General features: G+C 57.7%; 1 protein-coding gene across 1 annotated transcript in view; it reads right to left on the bottom strand.

Annotated features, from left to right (window-relative positions):
• LOC114070475 (SH3 and multiple ankyrin repeat domains protein 3-like) overlaps positions 1 to 10,906 on the bottom strand; it is a gene marked incomplete at its 3' end in the record, with an annotated part of 81,688 nt that overhangs the window by 67,218 nt on the left and 3,564 nt on the right. The window lies entirely within an intron of this gene.

Raw genomic sequence — 10,906 nt, 5'->3', positions numbered from 1 at the left:
TCCTGGCAGGGACTTGCAGAGCCAGAAGGTCCCCCCTGAGCCTCCTTTTCTCCAGGATGAGCCCCCCCAGCTCCCTCAGCTGCTCCTCACATGGACATAACAGGGGAGAACACAAAACACTGGTCTGGCATGGTCTGGAGGAAGAAAGGACCTCAAGAAGCCTCCAAAAGCTTCTGTCCCCCATGTCCAGAAGACAGAAGTGCACAGAGAGCTTCCTGCAGGTGTGTGCTGAGAAAAGGAAACACCAAACTGGTAACCCCCAGCTTTGTAAGATGGGTGTAGATGGGGGACCCAGACACAACACAGGGTGTGGTGAAACCATTTCCTGGAAATTTGGGACCAACCATAACCTCCGTCATCCTCAGAGTGACAGAGGAATCCCAGCCCCACAGGGAAAATGGGATGCAGAGAGGGAGAGAAATTGGCCAAGGCAACAACACCTTCTGATGGAAGGTGTCCCATGGCAGTGGGTGGGACTGGATGGGCTTTAAGGTCCCTTCCAACCCAAACCATTCCACGACTCAGAAAAAGAAAAAAAAAAAAAAAACAAACCAGGAATTGCTGTGGAGTTTGATACCCCAAAGGACAGAAGGCAGAGCCACATCCCAACCAACTCCACCACGTGCTGCTGCCTTTCCAGCTCAGCTCCCAGCACCTCCCAGGCCGGATCCATCCCTGCTCCCATCCCCACCGTGCTGTGTCAGTCAGAGCTAAATCCAAACTCGGCAGTTATTAATAAATTAAAGCGCTGCTCCGGCAGCCAAAGCAAATTCCCCAAAGGAGAGGAGCCGCACGACTCCTGGATCCAGGCATTAATCCTACAGGCAGCAAGGGAAAAACAAACACAGGCACACGCCTGGCGTGGCAGCCAAACAGCAGAATCATTTCAGCTCCTCTCCAGATCTTCTCTTGAGATGCAAACGCTCCTGCTCTCCAAAAGGTTGGGATGTTGTCACCGTTTGGAACGGCCCCAAGTCCCGGCCCTGATTTCCCGCTGCTCCCGGCCGTGCTGTAGCGGCTCCGCTAACATCTCCCGCTGGAAAATTCCCCTTTTGTAGTACTTTGTATTTCCAGCTTCCAAAGCTCAGCCAGCTCTCCAGAGCCTCCTGTTCTGGCTCTGCAATTACACACCGCTCCTCGTTAAGATTTGCTGTTCCTTGAGGATGGGGGAGGACTGAGGATCCAGCTCATCTGGAATCAGGCCAGATTTTAAGGGAGCGACGAAGCGAGTTCCAAGGAGAAGATTTAAAGTTGTCCATATTTCACCCGTTTGTCCCTCAGGATGTGACGTGAGACGACACTAAAAACATTGCTCCAGTCAAGGAAAACAACGTTCCTGCTCTCCCTCACCCCACAAGCCCCTGGCCAAGCAGGATTCAGGATTCACCAGTCCAGGCTGGCAGCTCCCAATCGCCAGCTTGGCCTTTGCTGTTTGGGAAAGTCTTCCAGGGTTAATTGTTCCCCCACCTTCCCAGGGATCAAGGTGAGACTGACCAGCCTGAAGCCCCCCACCCTTCCTGCCTTGCCCTTCTTGAGGACAGAAGCGACATTTGCAGGAACTTCCCCCGACCACCGTGACCTGTGAGGGATCACAGAATTATGGATTCATGGAATGATGGAGCGTGGCCCGGCAAAGCCACCAGCCAGGTCCCTCAGCCCTCACTGGGGCACCCTGTGAGCCCCAGGTCCTGTTGGTTTGACTCTTCCCTAAGCTGATCCTCCGCCCCTGAGGGTACATGGACATGCCATGGACTATCCCACTGCTCTCAGGGACCTGGGAATGCTGGAGCCTGGTCTCACCAACCCAGGCTGACAAAGAGTCGTAGAATGGTTTGGGTGGGAAGGGACCTTAAAGCCCATCCAGTCCCACCCCTGCCATGGGCAGGGACACCTCCCACTGTCCCAGGTTGCTCCAAGCCCTGTCCAACCTGGCCTGGGACACTCCCAGGGATCCAGGGGCAACCACAGCTTCTCTGGGCAACCTGTGCCAGGGCCTGCCCACCCTCACAGCCAGCAATTCCTTCCCTAAAAGATAAGGGTGGAAGGTACCTCATTCTTGCTGTACAAAGACACAACGTTCAAGAACTGAGGTCCAGAGAGAAGAGGGGGCTGGCAGGGGGAGGAGCAGATGGATCCCAAGGAGCTCTGGAGAGCCCAAAAGCACCCTCAGGGCACCGGTCTGGATCCAGCAGGCCCTGACCCTCCACAGGGACACAGACCCTCCACAACCATCTCCTGACAACTCACTCCAACCTCCTCCTGCAAAGTCAGGCCCTTCTCCTGCCCGTCCCCAGGCTCCTGTGCCAGCTGCTCTCCCAGGGGAGCCGTGTGCCGGGCGGGCAGCGCCGCGGGCGGCCGAGGCAAAGCTGCTGCTGACAGGACGAGAGGAATAAACGGCCCAGCGAGGCCCACAAATCACTGCTCTGAGCCCGAGCCATCGGCTCTGAAGGTCACTGGAATCTGAAGGGCCATAAACATGGAAATGAGGCGCTGGCTGAGTCACGGTTTGGGGACGCGGCGCTCACGAAGTGCTTAAATATGGTGGGAGTAAATGAACAAACAGGACACGGGGAATGTCTCAGGGAGGAAGGCAGAGCTGCCACCTCTGGATCCCAGACCTGGCCAGCCAAGTGCATCCACTGCCTCCCAGCTGTTTGCTCCACGCTCCGAACCAAGGAGCCCTGTGGCTTCTCGAGTTGGGATCTGGAACATCCTTTAACCTGCCGCTGCAGGACCCCAGAGGAAAAGGTCTCAAAGCTCCTGAATCCCCTTGGTTTTCTCTCCACCCCTCCTGGGGGACTCTCTCCCTGGATCCCTCTCTGCTCTCAAGCCAAATGGAGACATTCCCACCTTCCCCTCCCGGGCACAAATCCACATTCCACCTTTGTTCCGTCACGAACCTGACCCTGCTTTCCCCCACCCCACTCACAGCTCCTGCCTCTGCAGACAGTCTCTTCATCAGGAACTGCAGTGACAGGACAAGGAGTGAAGGGTTCAGACTGAAAGAGGGGAAATTTAGGCTAAATATTGGGAAGGAATTGCTGGTTGGGAGGGTGGGCAGGCCCTGGCACAGGTTGGCCAGAGAAGCTGTGGCTGCCCCTGGATCCCTGGGAGTGTCCAAGGCCAGGTTGGATGGGGCTTGGAGCAACCTGGGCTGGTGGAAGGTGTCCCTGCCCATGGCAGGGGGTAGGGCTGGATGGGTTTTAAGGCCCCTTCCCACCCGAACCATTCCACAATCTGTGTGATGGAATAACACAGGGATGCCAAGGCCTCTTCACCACTCATCACCTTCCCGTTTCTTCCACAGGAGCAGGGACCCAGAAAGAGGGAAGCTCCCCAAATCCTGCTCCCAGAATCCTGCTCTGCTCAGTGTCAGCTAAAAAATTCCCGTGCTGAGCTCTGGCTCCTCATCAGCCACTGCCCCATGTGCTGGTGTGGTCCCTCCTGGGGGCAGCACTGCTGTGCTGTGACCTTCACTTTGTCCTGGAGCTGGGCAGGCCCCGACTTTCTTCCTGGTATTTTTTTTCCCCCTCACCAGGAGAGGTTTCTCCTCCTTTCCATTTAATTGGCCTGGCTCTATACTGGGACACAGGCAAAACTGGAAGGAAGCCAAGGAATGTAAAGTTTCACACTTCAGGCTTTAAATCCCTCACTCTGAGCTCTGGTAAATCCCAGCTCGGCTCCAGCACGAGGGTACACACGGGCTGCACGTTCCCAAAGGCACACTTATCCCAAATCCTAAGAGTTTTGGTGAACCAACCATCAGCAGTATTGCCTTTCCAAAAGAATCCCGCCAGTTGTGCCAGGAGGTCTCGGGAATGTCACACCTAGGAAAGGGATATCTCCAGTACCCACAGCCTTCCCGACTCCCAGAGCTGGGGGAGGCTCCCAAATCCTGTCCTGGAACGTTCCATGGGGTTGGGGCAGGACCTGGCACTTCACCTTATCGAGCCTCAAACACGCCACAACACCCCAACTTTTCACTCTGCTCCTGATTAGTTATGAAATTAAAACACAATGACAAAACCTGACGACTTTAAACCCCCACCAAATGATGGGGATCGACTGTGACTGCTCCCCCTCCATCTGGCAGGTGTTACAGGGTCCTTTCATCACCACAACACGTTGCACTTGGGGTCATTCGTAAAAAAAAAACAAGGGAGAGACAAGTTGGCAGTTACGGAAATGAGGGAAAATGGGGAAGATTTACGGGCACCCCAGAGGAACAGGAAAATGGTTTATCCACCACCCTCAGAACCCTCCACTGGGTGTCCACAACCAGCTGGGCCACACTGGGATGGAAGTGCACATGAAGATTCCTACAACAGCCCGAAGTCATTCCCACCCAAACAGGGCTCGTCCAACCCCACGAGGGCCACGTGGCACCTTCATCCACAGCTCTCTCCCTAATTCCTGGAGACAAGAAAACAAATGGAATCATCTCACTCAGGTTTTCTTTATAACAGTAAAAAAAATTATTCCAGAATGACTAATCTGGGGGGGGGGAGGGGGGGAAGGTTCACCTGGAGAAGGGAAGGGTCCGGGGAGACCTGAGAGCCCCTTGCAGGGCCTAAAGGGGCTCCAGGAGAGCTGGAGAGGGACTGGGGACAAGGGATGGAGGGACAGGACACAGGGAATGGCTTCCCACTGCCAGAGGACAGGGAGAGATGGGATATTGAGAAGGAATTGCTGGCTGTGAGAGGGGAGAGGGACTTGAATGGATTTCCCAGAGAAGCTGTGGCTGCCCCTGGATCCCTGGAAGTGCCCAAGGCCAGGCTGGACGGGGCTTGGAGCAACCTGAGCTAGTGAAAGGTGTCCCTGCCCATGGCAGGGGGTGGCACTGGGTGGGCTTTAAGGCCCCTTCCCACCCAAAGCATTCCATGGTTCCATCCACAAGAGGAGTGCTGCCTTCCTGGGGACTCAGCTCTATTCCTGAGGAGCAGAAATCCCTCCTCACCCTGTTCCCAAGGATCCCAGCGCAGGCAAGGGACCCAAATGTGGGTCAGGAAAACACAAACCAAACAAGTCTGGCAGCTTCTATTTTAAAACTTCCCTTAAACACCACACTTCTTATCCTTGACTCAATTTACCACCTCCAGCTTTTCCCACAGGCTTCCCCGACCCAGGGACGGTACTTCCCCAACTCCCTCTTCCGTCTCTTCCCAAGTTTGAGGCTCCAGCTCCCGCAGAGAGCAGAGGCACAGCTGGGTCCAAACGAGACCTGAGGTGGCACCAGGCTCAACTAGAGCAGAGGAGGAGATGAGATCACCGTGGATGAGCAGGGACACGACCGAGAACGGGCACGAGGAGGGGACGGGCTCGGCAGAGGGGAGCTCAGGCCACCTCTTCCTGCACCATCTGTCACCAGCTACATCCCAAATTCCCTGGCATCCAGGCAGGTAAAAGCAATTAAGCTCGAGGCCCGAGGAGATGAAAAGTCTCCAGGAGCAGATGGGATGTCCCTGAGTGCCATTAGAGGGAAGGACACGCTGCCCTTGGCCCACGGTGTGAGAGCAGCCCAGCCCCAGGCTCGGGGCGGGGGGGGGCTGTCCCGCTCCCTTTCCCAGGTATTTCTGCTCCCAGCTCCACCTGGTGCTCTCAGGGCTCCAAGGCCAGGCCACAAGGGCTGGACAATGTGCCCAAGTGTCACGTTTCATGACCAGCACCCTCATGGATGAGATCAGCTTGAGCTGGTGACAGAGAAGGACCCGGTTTGGTGACACAGGGACACGGCAGAGGTGGCCCAGGAGCAGCAGCAGTGCCTGAGCAGAGGCAGTTAAAACTCCAGAGAATTCCAGAATCCCTGAGGTGGGAAAATCCCTCCCAGCCCATGGATCCACCCTGTGCCCCATCCCCACCTTGTCCCCCAGCCCAGAGCACTGAGTGCCACGGCCAGGCCTGCCTGGGACACCTCCAGGCCTGGGCACTCCAAACCTCCCTGGGCAGCCCCTGCCAAGGCCTCACCACCCTTTCCATGAGGAAATTTTCCCTAAAATCCAATTTGAACTTCCCCTGGCACAGCTTGAGGCCGTTCCCTCTCCTCCTGTCCCTGTTCCCTGGGAGCAGAGCCCGACCCCCCCCGGCTCCCCCCTCCTGGCAGGGACTTGCAGAGCCAGAAGGTCCCCCCTGAGCCTCCTTTTCTCCAGGATGAGCCCCCCCAGCTCCCTCAGGAGTTCCCCACACCCTTCCCCAGCTCCTTCAGCCGCTCCAAGTCCTGTCTCTCCCTCCCCAGCTCCAGCTCCTCATCTGCAGTCCCGGCAGCCACATCCGCCTCTCCCCCTGCCCACACTGCTGGAATTCCTCTGGCAGGCGGGATTTCTGCAGTGACTCCCTGCTCTGAGTACGGAATGAGGGGCCATGGGCTGGGGGGCTGCGGGTGCAGCCACTCTGGAGCTCCAGAGCTGGATGAGGGATTGGGAGCTCGGCCCTCCCAGCCCCACCCCAGTTCCAGCCGGAGCCGTTCCAGCCCCGCAGGCTCCAGCAGCTGCCGCTGAGCTGATTTTTTATAATCATCTCGCTTTTAATACAACCATTACACACTCATTATGCCTTTAATTAAGCATTTCTTGGAAAAAAATAGTGCCAATCAAAGTCAGCAGGTCGGGATGGGAAAGGAAGGGAAGGGACGTATTCCCAAAATGTTAATGAGGACTTTGCAGCCTCAGCAGAGCTCCAGGATCTGGTGCCCAGTGAGGAGATTTGGGATGGGAGATGAGAAGCTTGAGCTGGCTGGAGCTGAATGGCGCCAGCTCCTGATCCCTCCTGCAGTCCAAGCTTCCCCCTTCTCTCCCAGCACTGGCTGATCCTTTCCCCTTTCCCTTCCTTACCTCCTGGACACAAAGATCCCACCCAGGCTGCTCACAGCAGTGGATTTCCACAGCGTGAGTGGTTTTCCCAGGGAGCCAGGCCCTTTCCATGGATGCCACAGACCAATTGGAGCACATTTCATGAGCTTGGGATGCCAGGACTGCCGGTGATCCCGAGCCCCACCCCCAGATAACCCACCTGCAGGGAGAGCTGCCAAACTTCCCCAAAGCCAAGTCTGCCCTGGAAGACTGGGGTGAATCCTGCCACAGGTCACTGTGCCCAACACCCCAGAGCAGGCACCCCCAGCTCTTCCCTACAACAGCTTCTCCATCTCAGGGGGATGAGATTCCCTCTCATGCCAAGGTATCCCAACCTCCCAGGCAGCCCCAGCAGGGTGGGGGCCACAGGACTGGCAGCCAAAGGTGGGTCCTGAGGGAAATGTGGGCACTGGAAGGGCTCAGGCTGCTCTGGTGCCTGACAAACCGGGACAGCTCACACCAAAACCCACCATTCCCGCTCATCAGGACACAGGGAAAGTTCCCCCCAGTTCCCCCACTTCCTCCCTGGGAATACAGGGAGGATCCTGCTGCTCCTGCAGCTGCATGGCCAGGACTTGGCTCTTTGGGAAGGTCTGAAGTGTCTGGGCTCAGCAGGAGATCCCCCCAACCATGGACATCCCTCTTAACTCTCACCCAGCAAAGGGGTGAGAGGGACAGGTCAAACTCAATGTCCTGGAACCATGGAATATCCTGGGTTAGAAGGGACCCACAGGGATCACTGATCCAAACCCTGACCCTGCCCAACAATGACCTTGACCTTGAGAGCATTATCCAAACCCTCCTGCAGCTCTGGCAGCCTTGGGGCTGTGCCCACTGCCCTGGGCAGCCTGTTCAGTGCCAACCACCCTCTGGGGGAAGAACCTTTCCCTGAGATCCAACCTGAGCCTGCCCTGGCACAGCTCCAGCCATTCCCTGGGGGCTGTCCCTGTCACAGAGACCAGAGATAGGAGCTGTGCCAACCCCCTCTCTCCTGGGCAAGAAGAAAGCAGATGATATGTGGGTGAAGGACTGAGGTTCCTTCCAACAGACTGGGATAAAATCACTTGTCTTGAGGAGGGGGATCATGGAATCATGGAATGGGTTGGGTGGGAGGGGACCTTAAAGCCCATCCAGTGCCACCCCCTGCCATGGGCAGGGACACCTTCCACCAGCCCAAGTCGCTCCAAGCCCCGTCCAACCTGGCCTTGGACACTTCCAGGGATCCAGGGGCAGCCACAGATGCTCTGGCCAACCTGGGCCAGGGCCTGCCCACCCTCCCAGCCAGCAATTCCTTCCCAATCTCCCATCTGTCCCTGCCCTCTGGCACTGGGAAGCCATTCCCTGTGTCCTGTCCCTCCATCCCTTGTCCCCAGTCCCTCTCCAGCTCTCCTGGAGCCCCTTTAGGCCCTGCAAGGGGCTCTCAGGTCTCCCTGGATCCTTCTCTTCCCCAGGTGATCCCCCCCAGCTGTCCCAGCCTGGCTCCAGAGCAGAGGGATCCAGCCCTGGGAGCAGCTCCAGGGTCTCCTCTGGACTCTCTCCAGCAGCTCCACGTCCTTGTGCTGCTGTTCCCAGGGCTGGGGCAGCTCTGCAGGGGGGTCTCACCTGAGGGGGCAGAGGGGCAGGATCCCCCCCTGCCCTGCTGCCCACGATCCCTGTGGGATCAGCCCAGGGCACGGGGGGGGTTCTGGGCTGGGGCATCTCCAATATCCCACCACCACCATCCCAAATCCTTCTCCCAGGGCTGCTCTCCAGCCATTCCCCACTGAGCAGGACATCCAGGGATGCTTTGCAGTGGTTCCACAGCAGCATTCCTGGTGTGGGGGAGCAGCAGCAGAGGCTTCCCAAGCTCCTGCACACAGAGGAGCAGTCAGAGCTCTCTCCACGCTGCCCACGGAACACACTGAGCCAGGAGAGGAGATGGAGATCCAGAGGAAAGCTCCCCAGGCTGCTCCCTGCTCCTCACACATGAGGTGTTTCCCTGGAGGAGGAGGAGTCCTGGAGTTCAGGAAATCCCTTTGTCTGCTGCAGGAATCCTCTCCCACTGAGGTGCTGTGATGCACTAATCCCACTGCAGCAGCCAAAGGGAGCCTCTGGGAGGGGTTCCCGGCCTGGGGGGATTTTTTTAACCCTCCCTGACCGAGTCCTGCTCTGAGGAACGTTTTGGGATCAGACACGTGGGCAGGGACTGACAATTCTAATTCCCCGCCCACAGCCGGCAAAGCTCATCCTTAAAGAGAGGAGGATTAGGAATCCCCCAGATCCACGCAGGGGGAATCCCCAGCAGCAAAGCACTCGGCCTGAGGGGAAGGAATCCCCACCCTGACACATCCTTCCCACAGAGCAGCGGGAAATGGCCATGGACAACCCTTGGCTGCCACGGAGTGATGTCCTAAACCCCCTCCTGGACCAGCCCTGAGCCCAGACCTGCAGGGACAGCCCAGGAACCCACCCAGGGATCGGGATGTGCTGCCCCCCAAGTCCTCCCTCTGCTCACCCAGAGCTGCACAAAGGACAAAACCATTCCCAAAAGGAATGGAGAACCCCGTTCCATGTCCAAAGGAGGAGTCCTGGGCAAGGCCAGGTGATTCCTCAGGAATCCAGACAAGGGCTTTGGCATCCTCTGCCCCATTCCCGGCACACACTGCCCCATCCTGGCACCCTCTGCCCCATTCCCAGCACACACTGCCCCATTCCCAGCACACACTGCCCCATCCTGGCACGCACTGTCCCATTCCCAACACACACTGCCCCATCCTGGCACGCACTGCCCCATTCCCAGCACCCTCTGCCCCATTCCCAGCACCCAAAGCCCCATCCTGGTCCCCTCCACATGACAGCAACCATCTGGGAAGGGCTGCAAGGAGCAGCACCCTCAAATTCCAGCCCTGCCAGGCCAGGTTTTCCCAGAGCACCAGGCTCTTCCATAAGCAAACCCACTCTTTCCTAAACTCCATTCCTGTTCCTGGCCTCCACAGGGTCCTACAGCAAGAAATCCTGCAGTTCCACACCACAGCTCATGAGAAAGTGCTCTGCCTAAGGCTGGAGACAGGGTTTCCCTGAGCACCTCCAGGTTCCTGCAGCCTGGAATTGCTAAGCAGCCTCTCTCCAAAGGAGTCACGGATGGAGCACCACGGGAAGGGGGGAATACACTGCCAGAGGAGGGACATCACGGATTTACACTGAGCATGTCCTGGGGTTCAGAGCTTCCCTAAGAGCCCCTAACTATCCATCAGCCGGGGCGATGTGAAATTCCCATTTTCCAGTGCTGGTTATCTCATTATTTCTAATCATTATTGACAACGTGGAGAAACTGCCTCTCCCGGCCCGGCTCTGGGAACGCCAATACCTGGCTCCTGTTGCCATGCACGGATCATTTGGGCTATTTTTCACTACAGGCACGATTTGCATTTATTTATCTTCGACTTGGGCAGACATTTTACTGCTCCCTGCGCTCTCCCTCCCCAGCTCGGGGTTGGCAGCTCCCAGGTTGGGCACGGACCCGGCGGTTCCTGCGGGCAGAGCGAGGGGGGCTGTCCCTGCCCGGCACCGGGAGCAGCACCACGTCCCCCCCTGCCTTTCACAGTCCTGGCCATTTCACTGCTGGGGCGGGGGTCATCTTCACAGGAACTACAGGCTTTCCCCACCCCCCCCCCAGCAGGCTCCCACACCTCTGGAATGTGAAATGCTGACAGATGGGGCTGGGATGAGCAGCACAGAGCTCTGCTCCTCTGTCCCAGGCGCTTTGCAGCATGACGCTGCACTTCTTCCACCAGGGAGGCACCTGGAGATTCAACAGCTTCTGGGGGATCAAATACAGGGAATCCCAGGATAACTGAGGTTGGAAAAGCCCTCCCAGCCCATGGATCCCCCCAGTGCCCCATCCCCACCTTGTCCCCCAGCCCAGAGCACTGAGTGCCACGGCCAGGCCTGCCTGGGACACCTCCAGGCCTGGGCACTCCAAACCTCCCTGGGCAGCCCCTGCCAAGGCCTCACCACCCTTGCCAGCAACAAATTCCTCCTCAGGGCCAACCTGAGCCTCCCCTGGCACAGCTTGAGGCCGT

Source organism: Empidonax traillii, unplaced genomic scaffold (assembly GCF_003031625.1).
Source record: "Empidonax traillii isolate 1590-97213 ecotype Southwest subspecies unplaced genomic scaffold, ASM303162v1 scaffold1572:size89801, whole genome shotgun sequence".
NCBI classification, from domain to species: domain Eukaryota; kingdom Metazoa; phylum Chordata; class Aves; order Passeriformes; family Tyrannidae; genus Empidonax; species Empidonax traillii.
This window is presented reverse-complemented; position numbering and strand designations above follow the sequence as displayed.